Source organism: Pinus tabuliformis, chromosome X (assembly GCF_031772625.1).
Source record: "Pinus tabuliformis cultivar Carrire ecotype Pingquan chromosome X, CPIR1, whole genome shotgun sequence".
NCBI classification, from domain to species: Eukaryota; Viridiplantae; Streptophyta; class Pinopsida; order Pinales; family Pinaceae; genus Pinus; species Pinus tabuliformis.
Genome location: NC_142308.1, coordinates 467,242,004 through 467,258,954, shown reverse-complemented (window position 1 = coordinate 467,258,954; position 16,951 = coordinate 467,242,004).

Genomic DNA, 16,951 nt, shown 5'->3' with positions numbered 1-16,951 from the left:
ATGATTATGTATGGACATTAAATAATAGTTAATGTGGAGACGTTGATAGGACTACCGAATAATTGTACTTCCAATCATATCACTTACTCGTAGCTTTTTGGGGGGGATTACCAAAGCGCTGTCATAATTGTATAGCACGCCAACTGCCGCCGCCCTTAACTCTCCCGGTAATATGTAAAAGTCATCTCATCATGGCATGTTACCATTTGCAACGATTTACTCTGGACTGAACTCGGAAGCTCGGCTCTGAACTGAGAATTTTCACTGAAACAGCAGCTATGGGAGGAAATCTCATCACATACGAACCTGGCACAATAGCACTTCTTGAGCTCTATCCCGAGGCTTATCAAATCTTCCTGCAAGCGGGATGGCTAGATTATTTTAGGAGACTTCCAGACTTCGACGCACAGCAAGTCCTCGAGTTTGCATGCAATTTAACAGAAGGGTTTTCCGTCGTTCAGGGGGTTCAAATTCCAGTCACAGAGGAAGTCATAGCCCAAGTTACCGGGCTACCAGCTAATGGCATGCGATGGTTCAGTAGGAAGCACCTGATCCTCAATGCGCAGTAGAATTTTCTTCAACCAGGCGAGCAGGTGGAACCCAAGGGCAGAGGCGTAGCACTTCAATCACTGCCTCAACCATGGCCGAAAGTCGCTGAGTTCGTAAAGCAATACTTGACGTGCGAAGGCCGGTACCAGGTAATTTACCAGCACGATTTTGTCTTGTTGAATCACTTGAGGCATGGTTAGTCGATAAATATGTCATTGTATCTATTGGGATGTCTTAAAAATATGTCACGTTACACTTTCAACGCAAAGCGTCCGCTCCATTCCTTGAAACACCATCGTCTAGCTCAATTGTTGATAAATAGAGGCCTTGCCTTAAATAACCCCCCTCCCCTCATTAATCCCCATCAAGAGGCAGAAATCCCTCAGCCAGAGCAGGAAATTCCTCATCAGGAAGAGGAAATTCTTCACCAAGCTGAGGACATACCTCAGCAGGATGAAGAAATCCCTCAGCAAACAGAGGACATTCCAGAGCAAATACCCGAAGAAATCCCTCAGCAAACAGACGATATTCCAGAACAAATGCCCGAGGAAATCCTCCAGCAAACGCCCCCACAAGTTGCTGAAAATGTACAATCAGCAGTAGAAATACCCACGGAAACAACCCCATCCCCCAATAGAACCAACCCATCCATTCCAATACTTGGTATTTCTACCGATGACTCTGATGATAACATCCCTATTACCCTTCTCAAACGAAAAATGCAGTAGAAAAATGAAACCCCACCAAAAAGAAGAAGAACTAGGGCTTCGGCTAAAGCAGCTGCTATTTCCGCCACTGCCCCTATTTTAAAGAAAGCTGGCCTAAAAAGAAAAATTTCTGAATTCCCTACTTCTCTACCCAAGCAAAGGACTCGGTCGTCTGTAATAGCTGAATCTCCTAGCCACACCTTCCCCAGCTCACCACCCATCATGTTAAAAACCCGTACTCCCACCAGCCCTGGAAACTCCTCTCCCTCACCCTCGGAGGCTGAGATGCAGAGTGTTCGCAGTGTCGTGACATTATCTTTTGAGGTAACTGTCACACAAGAACCAGCGGCCGACACCCAAGGCAATATTGGCCAAGTGGCTGCAACACAAGAAACAGCCACTACCCCACCAGGTGACACACAAGAACCACCTGTTGGGGTATAAGTGATCAAATGAATGCTGAAACACAACCTCTGCCTACACTGGAACCTGTCGCTCCACAAGCTCAGCCTACCATATCTGCCCTGCAGGAAGAAATTGAATTTCTGAAATCCCAAATTCAGGATTACCAGGGGGAAATAATAAGGGTCAAGGAAGCTTATCAAAATTAACTTAGCCTGCACATTTTAGCACGGGTAGCATCTGCAGCAGAGAAGAGTAAAGAGAGTGAATACATGTACGCCAACTGTGGTGAGATGTACACTCAAGCAGGATACAAGATAGTTGCAGAACCAATGACTGAAGTCATTCTAGAATCTTCTGCTGTTGTGGTTGAAACGAAAGAATCTGCTGTTACACTAACTGCAGAATCAAAAACAGAACCACCACAACCCTCTGCTGAAACAGAGCAACCTGTTGTAACACAAGAACCAGTAGGCTCTCCAGAAAAGGTGCAGGAGCAGACAGAAGAACCTGTTGTAACACAAGAACCAGCAGGCTCTCCAGAAAAGGTGCAGGAGCAGACAGAAGAACCTGCTGTAACACAAGAACCAGCAGGCTCTCCAGAAAAGGTGCAGGAGCAGACAGAGCAACCTGCTGTAACACAAGCACCAGTAGGTTCTCCACAAACTGTGCAGGTGGAAACAGAGCAACCTGCTGTAACACAAGAACCAACAGGATCTCCAAAAAGTGTAAAATAACTACAAGGGCTTGCTGTAACACAGGAATCAGCAGGGAATGGAGAAGAAGACATAAAGTCACCCCGGCCTACCCAAATTTCTATGGAACAAGAAGAAGAAGCAGTTACACAGGAATCAATACGGAATGAAGAAGAAGACATAAAATCACCCCGGCCTACCCAAACTATTATAGAACAAGAAGAAGAAACATTAGCTGGAAATGGAAAAGAAGACACCGAATCACCCCGGCCTACTCCAATTATCACAGAGCAGAAAATTCTTGTTGATGCCTTTACACAAACATAATCTCCCTCTGTTAGTGATGCATGCATAGAGACCGCTAGTTTTCAAGAATTAAAAGGAAAGTGGTGGAGAGAATATGAGCTGTCACAAGGCAAAGCATTCCAACAACAAAAGGTAATCTGGTTCAATTATGCATATAAGAACTGGGAAGCACTTGAGCAGTCTAGAGGTCAGTACAAAGAAATTAAGGAACTAAAAGCTAGACTGTCCCGGATGTTTGAGTTGGTTCAAAGAATACTTGCCAGAAGGAAACCCTCTTTCAACTATGCAACATTTTTGAGGGAACGACTAACATTCTTACAGATAAAGGCAGTTAGAGATGGTAGACCTCATCAGGTGATTACATCAGAACAATTTATTGAAACCTTTGCAGAGGTACCCAAAAATGATCAGAATTTTTGTGTGAGCTTTATATCCACAACGAAGCCATGTCTGAAGACAGAAAAATGAATATACTCCCTCTTTGTGGTGACATACAACTCAGAGCTTTCATTTCCTTTTTAGCCAACCAACTCACCTAGCAAAACGCCTTCATCTCAGCACAACATAATGAACAGAACTGCCTCCTTTGGATTAGGGTTGAACCTCAAAATGCAACCACTTTCATTGCACAGCACCAAAGAATGTTAAGTGAACCTGGAATGACGGATCACATTAGGCAACTACAAGCAGTGGTCCTGCGAGATTGCCAACACTATGTGAGAATGAAGGCACCTTTGGCTATTAAAGCCAACAACCTATTCTGGAAAAACTGTCCCGACGAAAGGAAAGAGTATCATCCCTACAATCCACCTAATTTACAAGCAGCAATTTCAAGGGTACCTTACTATGTTAGATGTATGGAACAATGTCCTGAAAATTGGATTGGCTACAGATTTAAATTTCCACTTTTATGGTTATCTGGTCAGCAATACAAGGGTCAGTTTGGATTATCCAAAAAGGAAGAGGCGGCAGCATGGAGGCAACTACAGACTGTCTGTGGGTTCAGAGACAAGTTTGATAACACTTTCTATAGCTACTGTCTCAGTAATTTACACTGTTCATCCCAGTACTCCGACTCAGATTCAAAGTAAGCATTGCATGAGGACGTGCAATCCTTTCAGTTGGGGGGGATGTTAAGACTCCAAATTGACCATTTTTGACCTTGTATATTTGCTATAATATTATCCCTTTTCAGTCCATAAGTTGAAAGCTTTGATTACATAATGACCTAATCATCCCAAGGTATGAAGTAACTCTCCGCATGACTATATGTTTAATTATTCATTACATATTCATGTTATCTTTATAATTATCTTTCGAAAAGTTAACCAAGTTGCTAAGTAACAACTATCTAAAGTCTGCAGAAATTATAATTCATAGTTGCTGTAACACCAGAAATAGCAACTACGCAGTTGCTGCAGCACCAGAAACAGCAACTATGCAGTTGTTGCAGCACCAGTAACAGCAACTATCTAAAGCAGGGAAAACGTTATTTTGCAACAACTGGAATACCAGAAATAACAAACGGCAACTATCAGAAGATCGCCAGAGTTCCATGCTGACACAACACGATCAACAACTGTCCAGAAAGGGTAAAACATGGTTACAGTTGCTAAAACACCAGGAACAACATGAGCTTACTAAATCAGCAACAATAGGGAAGCGGCAAAGGATAGTACGAGGATTCCAAGAAGACGGTTGAAGTTTGGTTACCAGCTGTGTAACAGTAAGAGACCCAAGAAAGAATACACCGTCACACTGTTGTAACAACATCCTGTAACAAGGATGGATTTCTTATTTTTGACAAAAAGGTTTAACTGAATGAACGATGATAGTCTATTGTAATAGATGTCTCCTCTATAAAGAGGAGACATCTACATTAGAAGGGGGGGAAGTGTAAGGAAAATTTTGAAGAAAACAAAAGCAAGTCTGAATCTTTATTGTAACTGGACATTTTGGCAGATGAATAAAAAGTTGTTCTGAGCATCTAATCCAGCATTTGCGTTCTGGGGAATCTTGTGAGAGGGACAGTGCCCACCTTCTTCACAAGATTCACCCATTTATTTTCTGTTAGTGTGTGAGTGTGTTTGGCAATTTCCTTTCTGTTGGTACTCTGTTTGAATTCTGTAGCATCACCTCTGATAATTTTCCTTTTGTTGATACTCTGTTTTGTTAATTGCTTGATGTTGAAAAAGAATACTTCACCGGTGAATTAGAATTGCAGTGTGTATTAGCAACCTGGTTACAGGGGCAGGTGCTGAACATCCTTACCTTGAGGATAGGGTCTTGATCCTCTACTAACAGAGTAACCATTACTTTTCTTTTCAGATTTGTATTCTCGTTAACTGCTTTCATTGTATCTTTGCAATAAACTGTAATTGTTATAACATAGAGTAAGGAGTTTGATAGAAACAGAATTGTGTATACTACAGCTTTTAATGATTTTAGAATTAAGTACATACAGTACGAGGTCACCTTTGAAATAAAAGGACTTTCCCAGGTCGACAATTTAATGTGGTACTTGACAGTTTAATCAATAAACAATTCAAGTAGCCAACAACCTCCACATGTGTTTTTAAGAGAGACAAAACAAGAAGATGTAGATATACCACATTCCTATAAAGTATAATATAATATGTTTTCCCTTCACCTTCTCATGAAGAATATGATGACCTAAGAGGAGAAGAGCTATCTAACCATCTCTGTTGGGTGTGAAGCCTGATTATCTTCTATAGTACCGGCATATTGGACCCCAGTTCAAAATGGGGCGGCAACGCTGCCCGTAAATAATCGCTGCCGTGGGGGGTCCAGTGGGGGGCGGCAGCGACTTTTGGGAGCCCCCCCCTGGCGGGGGGTTTCGGGGGCAGCGCCCCCGAAGCTAAAAACAGCTGTAAAATTGCCTTGTAAAAGTATAGTAATTTCTAGTCAATCTGGGCCGTTCATTAGGCGGATGATCTGACGGTAGAACTTATGTTTAGTTTAGGGTTTTTTGCCCTAGAAGGCAACCCATCTCTTTATATGAGGGCATTGTATTTGAGGCTGTGATATAGATGTGTATTCGGTGAGCGAGAAACATAGAGGTGAGACTGTGAGAGAAAACAGAGGATATTACAGCGGTTTTGCTGTAGGTTGTATCTCTTCATTTTGCTGGATAATAGAAAGGAAGGACTGGCTGTTCGGGGTGGACGTAGCCCAAACTGGGTGAACCACGTATATGTGTGTCTCTCTTGTTTTGTGCGTTTTCTGTGTTTATATTTCTGCAATATTTTATTTGTTCCATTGCTCCGTAATATATAATTTTCTAACAACTGGTATCAGAGCCGAAGGTCTATTTGGCTGATAAACTCGCAGGAAAGAAGGGTTCCTGGTTCGAGTGGGAGCAATGGCGGAAGATGGTAAGTTTAGGGTCGAGAAATTTAATGGCCAAAACTTCTCGCTTTGGAAGATGCAGATGGAAGATTATCTGTATCAGAAAGATCTATACCTACCATTGGGCAGAAAAACAAAGATGCCGACGGGTATGAAAGACGAAGAATGGAACCTTTTCAATAGAAAGGCACTCGGAACAATACGGTTGTGCCTTGCTGCGTCAGTCGCCTTCAACATTTCGAAGGAAACCACGACAGAGGGTTTGATGCAGACGTTGTCGAAACTATATGAAAAACCCTCGGCCTCAAACAAGGTATTTCTTATGAAACGGTTATTTAATATGAATATGTCGGAAGGTGGATCTGTTGCAAACCATTTAAATGATTTTAATACAGTTACAAGTCAGTTAAGTTCTGTAGGGGTAAACTTTGATGATGAAGTTAGAGATCTGTTATTCTTGTGCTCATTACTAGAAAGTTGGAATGGTTTGGTAATGGCCATTAGTAACTCCGTTTCTGGATCTAGTACTTTAAAGTTTGATGATGTTGTCGGTGCTATCCTTAGCGAGGAAATGCGACGGAAAAGTTCCGGTGAGACATCGGGAAATGCTTTGAGTGCAGAGTCTAGAGGAAGAAAAATGGAAAGAGGAAAGAGCTCAGGATATCGCAGTAAATCAAGGAAAGGCAGATCCAAGTCCAGATCGGGGATAGTGTGCTGGAAATGTGGAAAGAAAGGACACCTAAAGAAAGACTGTAGATCTCGGAAGGGAAAAGAAGGAGATGCACAGCAAGAAAACAATCATGAAGCAAATGTGACAGGTGAGGTGTTACAATATGCTTTGATTCTTTCTTTCGAAAATATTACTGATTCCTAGGTGGTAGATTCAGGGGCCTCATTCCATGCCACACCTGAAAAGAAATACTTTTATGACTATGTTCAAGGAGATTTTGGAAAAGTTCGTCTGGCTGATGACAAACCCTGTAAAATTGTTGGAATAGGTAAGGTTCTTGTAAAATAGCAGAATGGAAACCAATGGCTACTAAAGGAGGTAAGGCATGTTCCAGATCTAAAGAAAAATCTGATTTCAACAGGGCAGTTAGGCAGTGAAGGTTGTGTGACAACTTTCACAGATAAAGCTTGGAAGGTCACAAAAGGAGCCCTGGTAATAGCAAAAGGTGAAAAGGTTGGTACATTGTATTTATGCAATGGTATTTCTAACTCTGTTAATGCTTTGACTTCCAAAGGAGCAGATGCAGCATTATGGCATCATAGGCTCGGACAAATGAGTGAAAAAGGGATGAAGATTCTTCACTCAAGGAATTTGTTGCTAGGTTTGAAGAATGTTGATTTGGATTTCTGTGAGAACTGCATTTATGGAAAACAGAAGAGAGTCAGATTTCTCAGAGTTGGGAAAGAAAAGAAGAACGAAAAATTAGAGCTTGTGCATACAGACGTATGGGGACCTGCTCAGGTATCATCTCTCGGTGGCTATCGTTATTATGTTACCTTTATTGATGATTCAACTAGAAAAACTTGGATTTATTGTATTAAGAATAAATATGATGTATTTGATACTTTCAAGAAATGGAAAGCTTTGGTTGAGATTGAGACAGGAAAGAAATTGAAGTGTCTTAGATCAGACAATGGAGGTGAATATTGCAGCAAAGAGTTTGATAGGTACTGTTCAGAGCATGGAATTCGCAGAGAGAAGACAGTTCCAAGAACACCACAAGAAAATGGTGTGTCAGAAAGGATGAACAGAACAATCATGGAGCGTGCAAGGTGCATGAGATTGCATGCAGGATTGCCTTTACAGTTTTGGGCAAATGCTGTAGATACTGTTGTTTATTTAATAAACAGAGGACCTTCAAGTTCCTTGGATGGTGGTGTTCCAGAGGAAGCATGGACAGGGAAAAAGGTAAACTATATTTTAAAACCATTTGGTTGTGATGCCTTTGTCCATATTGATAAAGAAAATAGAACAAAGTTTGAGGCAAAGTCAAAGAAATGTACCTTTATTGGATATGGTGCTAATGATTTTGGTTATCGCTTATATGATTATGAAAATCAAAAAATCATTAGGAGCAGAGATGTAATATTCAATGAAAAGGTCTTGTATAAGAATCAGTTGCAGGAAAAGAAACAAGAAAAAGAAAACAAGGAATACACAGTTCTTGATGAAATTACTGAAAAAGTAAAGGTGCCTGAAAATAATAATAATCAACAACCACAGCAACAACAACCATCACAACAACAACAGGCACCCCAAACACCTGAAAGTGGTGTTAGAAGATCTACCAGGATAGGTAGACCCCCTGAACGATACTCTCCTTCATTATATTATTTATTGTTGACTGATTCCGGTGAACCCGAATGTTATGAAGAAGCAATGCAGGTTGAAAGCAGGAAGAAGTGGGAGGTAGCCATGGAAGAAGAGATGGACTCCTTAATGCATAACCAGACTTGGGATTTAGTCAGGTCGCCTGCAGGAAAAACTACATTGAAGAATAAATGGGTTTACAGGCTGAAGGAAGAAGATGGAGGAAAGCAAAGGTACAAAGCTAGACTTGTGGTGAAGGGGTTTGCACAGAAGAAAGGTATTGATTTTGATGAAATATTTTCTCCTGTTGTTAAAATGACTTCAATCAGAACTATTTTAAGTCTTGTAGCAGCTGAAGATTTGCATCTTGAGCAGTTAGATGTAAAGACAGCCTTTCTCCATGGGGATTTGGAGGAAGAGATATATATGCAGCAGCCACAAGGATATGAGGTGAAAGGGAAGGAGAAACTTGTGTGCAGGTTGAAGAAGAGCTTGTATGGTTTAAAACAGGCTCCAAGGCAGTGGTATCTAAAATTTGACAAGTTTATGTCTGAACAAGGTTATACTAGATGTCACTCTGATCATTGTGTTTATCTGAAAAAGCAAAATGATGGCAGCTATATTATATTGTTATTGTATGTAGATGACATGCTTGTTGCAGGATCTAACATGCAGGAAATAAATGTGCTCAAAAGAAAATTGGCAAATTCATTTGCAATGAAGGATTTGGGTGCTGCAAAACAAATCCTTGGTATGAGAATAACTAGAGACAGGAAAAATAGAAAATTAACATTGTCTCAGAATGAGTACATACAAAAGGTGTTGAAAAGATTTAACATGCAAAATGCAAAACCAGTTAGTACACCTTTTTCTAGCCATTTCAAACTTAGCAAAGAAATGTGCCCAAAGACCCAAGAAGACATGGATTATATGTCTAAAGTTCCATATGCATCGGCAGTTGGAAGTTTAATGTATGCAATGGTCTGCACAAGGCCTGATATTGCACATGCAGTGTGAGTTGTAAGCAGGTACATGAACAATCCAGGAAAGGAACATTGGATGGCAGTGAAATGGATTCTCAGATATTTGAGAGGTACCACAAATCAGGCATTATGCTTTGGTGGTTCAAACATATCCCTACAAGGATATGTTGATGAAGATATGGCAGGTGACAGAGATAATAGGAGGAGCACTACAGGATATGTATTTACTGTCGTAGGAACAGCTGTCAGTTGGGTTTCAAAAATCCAAAGTGTTGTTGCACTTTCAACAACAGAAGTAGAGTATGTTGCTGCTACAGAGGCTAGTAAAGAAATGATTTGGTTACAAAGGTTTATGGGTGAATTGGGTAAGGAGCATGATATGGGCATGTTATACAGTGATAGTCAAAGTGCCATTCATCTTGCAAAGAACTCAGCATTTCATTCCAGGACAAAACACATACAGCTCAAGTACCATTTCATACGATCAGTGTTGGAAGATGGAGAGTTGAAGCTGGAAAAGATACACACTAGCCAGAACCCTGCAGATATGCTAACAAAAGTTGTAACCAGGGAGAAACTGAGAATATGCTCAGTTTCAGTTGGTCTTCAAGGATGAAGATGAAGATGAGAAACAGCCAGGTCCAAAGAGGAGTCATTGTCCAGCAAATGGAGCAGCGGTGGAGTTGCTACAATCAGTCTCCAAGTGGGAATTGTTGGGTGTGGAGCCTGATTATCTTCTATAGTACCGGCATATTGGACCCCAGTTCAAAATGGGGCGTCAACGCTGCCCGTAAATAATCACTGCCGTGGGGGGTCCAGGGGGGGGGGCAGCGACTTTTGGGAGGCCCCCCTGGCGGGGGGTTTCGGGGGCAGCGCCCCCGAAGCTAAAAACAGCTGTAAAATTGCCTTGTAAAAGTATAGTAATTTCTAGTCAATCTAGGCCGTTCATTAGGTGGATGATCTGACGGTAGAACTTATGTTTAGTTTAGGGTTTTTTGCCCTAGAAGGCAACCCCTCTCTTTATATGAGGGCATTGTATTTGAGGCTGTGATATAGATGTGTATTCGGTGAGCGAGAAACATAGAGGTGAGACTGTGAGAGAAAACAGAGGATATTACAGCGGTTTTGCTGTAGGTTGTATCTCTTCATTTTGCTGGATAATAGAAAGGAAGGACTGGCTGTTCGGGGTGGACGTAGCCCAAACTGGGTGAACCACGTATATGTGTGTCTCTCTTGTTTTGTGCGTTTTCTGTGTTTATATTTCTGCAATATTTTATTTGTTCCATTGCTCCGTAATATATAATTTTCTAACAATCTCATGGATATAGAACTAGTAAAATGAACAAGTGATCATGAGATATTTCCCTCTATATGTGCATGCTAAGTATAACTATATGTGTTTTATCTAGGATAGAGTAGAAATGTTGAATCATTTTCATTTCCTCATAAATTTTCCTCCAAACATTTCAAATAAAGAAGGCTAATTGCAAATTATGATATAGAGTAGGAACGCTCAATCATTTTTGTTCCCCTGCAACTTTTCCTCCAAGTCTTTTTAACACGAAAGGTTAATTTTTAAATCTATTTAAAAATAGGAAAAATGTTTTTGGATAGATTTTTTATGGCTAGGAAGTTGTGACTGTTTGTAGAAGTGTACTTTGGCTAATGGGATGAATAAAAAATAGCTTTGATGGTTCTAAAACCATAAAAAAATTCATACGGTTGGACACCAAACACCATTAAATCCTTTAAGGTTGAATATAATTCAAAGATTTATAATGAAAATATACTATTACGATAATTTCAATTAAACTAAGGCAAGATATTCACCGTGCAAGGACAATAGCACATACAACAATTCTATTAGAAAAATGGTACTTATCCAATCAAAACTACGAAAAACATCCACATAAAAAATAATAGAATTAATTGAATACTATCTGAAGCATGAAGCTCATACATCTCATTCATAAACCAAAGAAAATGTCATGTGTACAAAGAAGAAATTGGCTCTCCTCTAACGAGTCACACATGTGAGCATAGAAACCCTCATAAATGTCTCCAAATATTTAGAAAGTACATCACCTTAGGTGAGTGACTCTATCATCCATGAATAAGCCATAATGTAATATTAAACCATCCAGAAAGGTTTAATTACCCATGCAATGAGTATCCAACCCACACATGTGGATAAAATGAGACGTAGTACATGTGCCTGTTGTGTATTAACTTAATACAATGTTCTAATAACTCCATAAGTATTTCACTCCATAACATAAATTGACCATAGTGTGACATAAGTAAACCAAGAGTAGACATGAAACCCTTAGGCAAAATGCATTATGTAGATCCTAAAGTAGGTTCTTAGATGATGAAGTGAAAATGAAAGGGTAAAAGGGTACTTCGTGATTTAGACATCACAAACATGTGATCAAGTGTCACTAGGTGTGTGTCAAGTCCCACTAGCACAACTGGTTGAGGATGGGCCTTTTCAGCAAGGAAACCAAGGATCAAACCTCACACGAGTGTTTGTGCCCTACGCTAAGGGGAGGAGACATGATTAAAAAAATCCAGCCAACTAAGGGCTAGTGTGGCCTAGGTCGGGTGCAATCCCTGGGTGACTTTGATAGCTTAGATGCCCCTTGGTCATGACTCCTCAAGCTACAGTTCAAGCCTGGAGGATCAAAGACAACATGAAAAAAAAATATAAAAGTGTGACTAGGAGTGCATATATTCATATGATTTCAAAGAGGGAATTAGTACATGAGTTACCATTCATTAGGCATTATTTTCCTTTCCTTTCCTTTCTCTTATATCCATGACTTATGGAATAACGATTTCATTGGTTTGAAAAAAATCATACATATAACATTTAATGAATTTTCACTTATACCTTAGAGTTTATACTTGGATACATAATTACAGTGTATCTTTAATTATTTTGGCCTTCACTTTTTCTTTTCATTCATCACAAATGAGAAAATGGGAAATAATTTGCCACAAATATTTACATGCCTAATCATAAAGGTGCCATGTCATGAAACTACATGAATATATTATATAATGACATGGGATAAAATTTGACTAAAGGAAATAAGGGGTACAATAAGATATATGTGTAGCACCTACTCAAATCACCATGTATATACCCAAACCACCAAGATGACACCTTCTCTAAGTAAAATTATGAAACACTAGGGAATCCAAAGCATTAAGAGGTAGAATTGAGTGCTTAAGTGATCATAATAAAGTAATACACATTGGAGATATCATATACACATGAATCATACATATCAAGCTAGATGTGGTAGCTAAAGCAACCTCTTCTCACACCTAGTGTCATAGTGGCCAAGGAAAGGTGTCATCAAACCAATGATACATCCATGAATTACATATAGATTTATATATCTCAGTTGGAAAATGATTAATGTGACAAGAATCACAAGGGTTGACAACATGCTTAACGAAAATGATGATGATGATGATAATGGTAGGATATATGTTGAAAGTCCTACATTTGAGGAAACTTATTATAAGGATGTCATTGGAATGATGAACATGTTCATCGAAACTTTGTGATAATATGATGACGACGTAGATCGAAATTAAAACGACAATAAAAGTGACATATGTGCTATTATAATTACAATGCACTTGGATTTGACAAGGAAAATGATCATGAGCACAACAAGCACATGATGAATTATCGATGGAAATGAGGATATTGTTAAAGGCTTAAGTATTAGGGGTTAGCACATTTAGGTGTTACGGTGTTCAATGCTTAGGATTCTAGGTCAAGGGTTAGTTGTTAAGGTGTTAGTGGCTCAGGGTTTAAGGAACCAAGGGGTTAATCGGTTACGAGTTAGTAGGGGTTAAGGTTTATGGTTTTGGGTTAAGAGTGTATGGAATTTAGTGGTTTGGTATTAAGGGAATATGTATTTTGATAATGGGGACCATAATCCCCTTGTCACAACTATTAGGGGTTCCCGTATCAATTTATCTCACTTCCTTCATTTTATCCACCCTAGCCCCTAAGCCATTAGGTCCTAATCCCCCTTATCATTCTCTAATGCTAGGGTTATAGATCTATGTAAACCATGATTGTATCTCCCACTTCTACACATCCATTCTACCCTTATGTCCCCTTTCCACATTCAATACACCTAAATATCCCCCTCACCCAAAAGTCATGAGATCAACACTTGGAAGTTGATAATGATTGCCTCAAAAAGTTCAATTCTCACGACTTCTTTTTTTTGGGGGGGGGGGGAGGGGAGGGTTGTCCACAAGTGCCTCCAAAAGTTACAATGTTGTGACTTTTAAGGGAGATTTCCAAACGATCCCCCTTATAAGTCACGAAAATTGAACTTTTGGAGATGGTTTTGGACAACCCGTCCTCCTCCCCCCCCCCCCCCAACAAAAAAAAGTCATGAGAATTGAAATTTTATAGCGGATTGTTAAATAAATACCCTCAAATGTTGAATTTTCATGACTTTTGGGGGTGGGGTTTCCAAAAACACCTCCAAAAGTTAAACTATCATGCATTTTAGGAGGGCCTTTCAAAGAAAAACCATGAAAAATATATTTAGGGGCAATCATTTAACACCTGCCCCACCCAACAAAAAAAAGTCATGAGAAAACATTTTTAGAGGCGATTGTTACAACCCCACACACCATAAAAGTTTAATTTTCATGAATTTTGGGTGACACAGTGGAGGGGTTACAAAACAACCCTTATATCCCTAAAGAAAATTTTAGGGATGGTTTTAGTGAGACTGTCACAAGCCTAACCACCCTTAATGGTCTTTTTTGTAGTATTGTTTATAGAATCCAATATTCCTCCATGTATCTTTTCAACCATTAATTTTTACATGCATATATTCCTTCCAACCATATTATATGAATTTGGATGACGTAACATGTTCTCTCCCACTCTTTCCCAAAATATAGCATGAGTGTGCTTTGAGTGAAAATATTCGCATGCCCTGAAATAATATGGATGCACTTAATCCACCTTTTTTTGTCAGTTTCAATGAGAGGAAATATATGAATTTATGGTGAGGTTATGAAATCTTTTCTTAGCAAAGACATACAATGTTGTTAACTCTTCTCAATCTATAAAATTATTTCCTAAATGGATTTTTAATTCTTAACATTTATTTTTAATTCCTTGAATTTCACAACAAAGAAAAAGAATGGATATGGATTAGAAGGAGGATTTGGGGCTTAAAATTGAACCTTTTGCTTATGGTTAACCTCTCATGGAGGGAACACCCAATTTTGATCCATATTCCATTTTTTTCTATTATTTATGCTTTTCTTCATTTAGGAAGAAGCTAAAATGACATTGGAAAGCATTCATGTGATAAATGATTACAATTTCTTTGGTTGGGCGATGAGTTTATGTAATATCTCGCACCATATTGTTGAATATTTTGTTAAACACCATAGTTTTATTTTTGAATATATTAATTTTTCTCTAAACATTTAACAAAAGCCATACACATTTCTTCTCATCTCGTTTATTGATATAAGTATCATTGCATGGCTCAACACGGTTAATACCATTATTTGGAAAAATAAGAAACCATTTTATAACATCTTCATTTAAAGATAATGCAAAGTATTTAAGAATTTCATTGAGATGAATATATATACATATATATAATGATTTCTTTCTCTAACTGAACTATCCCTAGTAAATGTGTGCATATAGCCCAAGGAATTGGGCATATCACGAGATTGGCCTACAATGTTAACAATATTGAGAGGTATATATGCATATGTCAACTATGGAGTAGCCATTAGAGCCTGAACATGTATGTAATGGTTAGGCTTACTTATTAAAATAGATAAGGCTAGAGGGCCTTCAGTATTTTCTTCCTTGTCCTTCTTTCTTTGATAAACTAAATGTGGTTCAAGGACTTGATAAAGTGCAATTTTGGAGTTTGCAATTTTGGAGTTTTCCTTTCTAAAGTACATATGTATGTGTTGGAAAATTGGTGGTGTATGGGTGGCTGTGTTAGTGTTAGTGTTGGCATTGATGAAAACAACGGTCAAGATGATGATTGGGTGTTCATAGAGGAATTCCATGGTAGATTTAGGATTTATGTACATAATCATCACAATAGCAGGTTTACTTGAGAAGCCATAAAAATATGACTATGGTGGTGGGGAGTTCAGCTTTTGAAGCACCAGAAGAAGAATCCAAGAGAAAAGTGTGGTAGATGTAGATAGTTTGTAGCCATCTCATAAGTAGAAAATGGATGCAAAACCTACACTAGACCCTATCCAATGAAAAGTGCTCTGGAAGAGTTTTCCAATGATATGCAGAAGTCAAAAAATGTACTCCTGTATCAAAAGGTATGGTTTGCCAAAGTCCAGGGATTTGCATCCTTAAGAAGGATGAGATAGTGGAGTAGGCAACATATAAGCTATTGGAACCTATTGTAGCGGCGACAACCATCCTTGAAAATTTTGCCTTAGCTTCATTTTGGAGCCTCCCTACCAACCATCCTTACCAGCATGTCTTGCACTGCCCAGGTACTTATGCTTTCAGTTGAGTTTGTTTGACTTATCAACTTGTGTTCGCTAACTTATTTGCCTTTCACCCTCAAGATGACATCCCAAGACTTGGTCTTCTGCTTTCTCTTGTGCTCACTTGGAGAATTGCGCAAAATTGGAGGGAAACCAACCTTACTCTCAAGAATTGCACAGAGTATCTAGGGAGTCAGCTGCTATCCAGAAATGTACAGAGCATGCAGGCTCCCTTCCCCTTGAAAATTATTCAAAGTAGCAATTTTCAAAGTAGCCCATCAGTGGACTTGCTCTTCGAATTTATGCAGTTCTGGCTGGCAGCCTTGGCTTCAGTCTAAAAATTGTCCAGAGCTATAATCTGCCGTTTATTTTTTAGTTAATGGAGCCGTGGCTGGCTTCAGTCTATAGAGCCACCATATTTGTTGCGCAAGCTCAGTCGCAGTCGTGCCATTGTGAAGAGCCCAGGGAAAAATATAAAGCACAGTCGCTGTTGTAACTCGAATTTGTATTTGCATTGAACTATCGTTCAGTACAGTGGGTGTTTGCCGTAACTCGGAGTCAACGGTGGTTTTCAGGTTAGAAAGTCGAAAGTCATAGTCACTTACGGTTTAAATATTTTTCAGGTTATCATATGGGTATGCGTATGAAGTGCTTCATCACAAGCAAGTGGGACTTTAATACTCACTCTTTCAAATTTGTTTTTTAAAATTTGTTTTTTAAAAGTGTTGTTTTCAAAGAGTGTTTAAAAACCATTTTTTTTTATATAAAGTTTTTTATATAAAAGATTTTATATAATAAAAGTTAAAAAAAAAAAAAAAAAACCTAGGGTTTTTATTGAAAAAGATATTTTTTTTTCGAAAAGGAGTTTTACAAAGCTTACAAGAAGAGGAAAAAATAAAATAAAATAATTGAAGAGAATTTTTTTTGGAGAAAGATGGCTTTTTCAAATTTGCAGCCCGAGTTCCCACCGTATACAGGGAAAGATTATGATGTGGGTCATTAAGATGGCGACCACGTTGCGGGCACATGATGTTTGAGATTATATGAAGTTTGGGTTTTCAGAACCTATGAACGAAGAAGAAG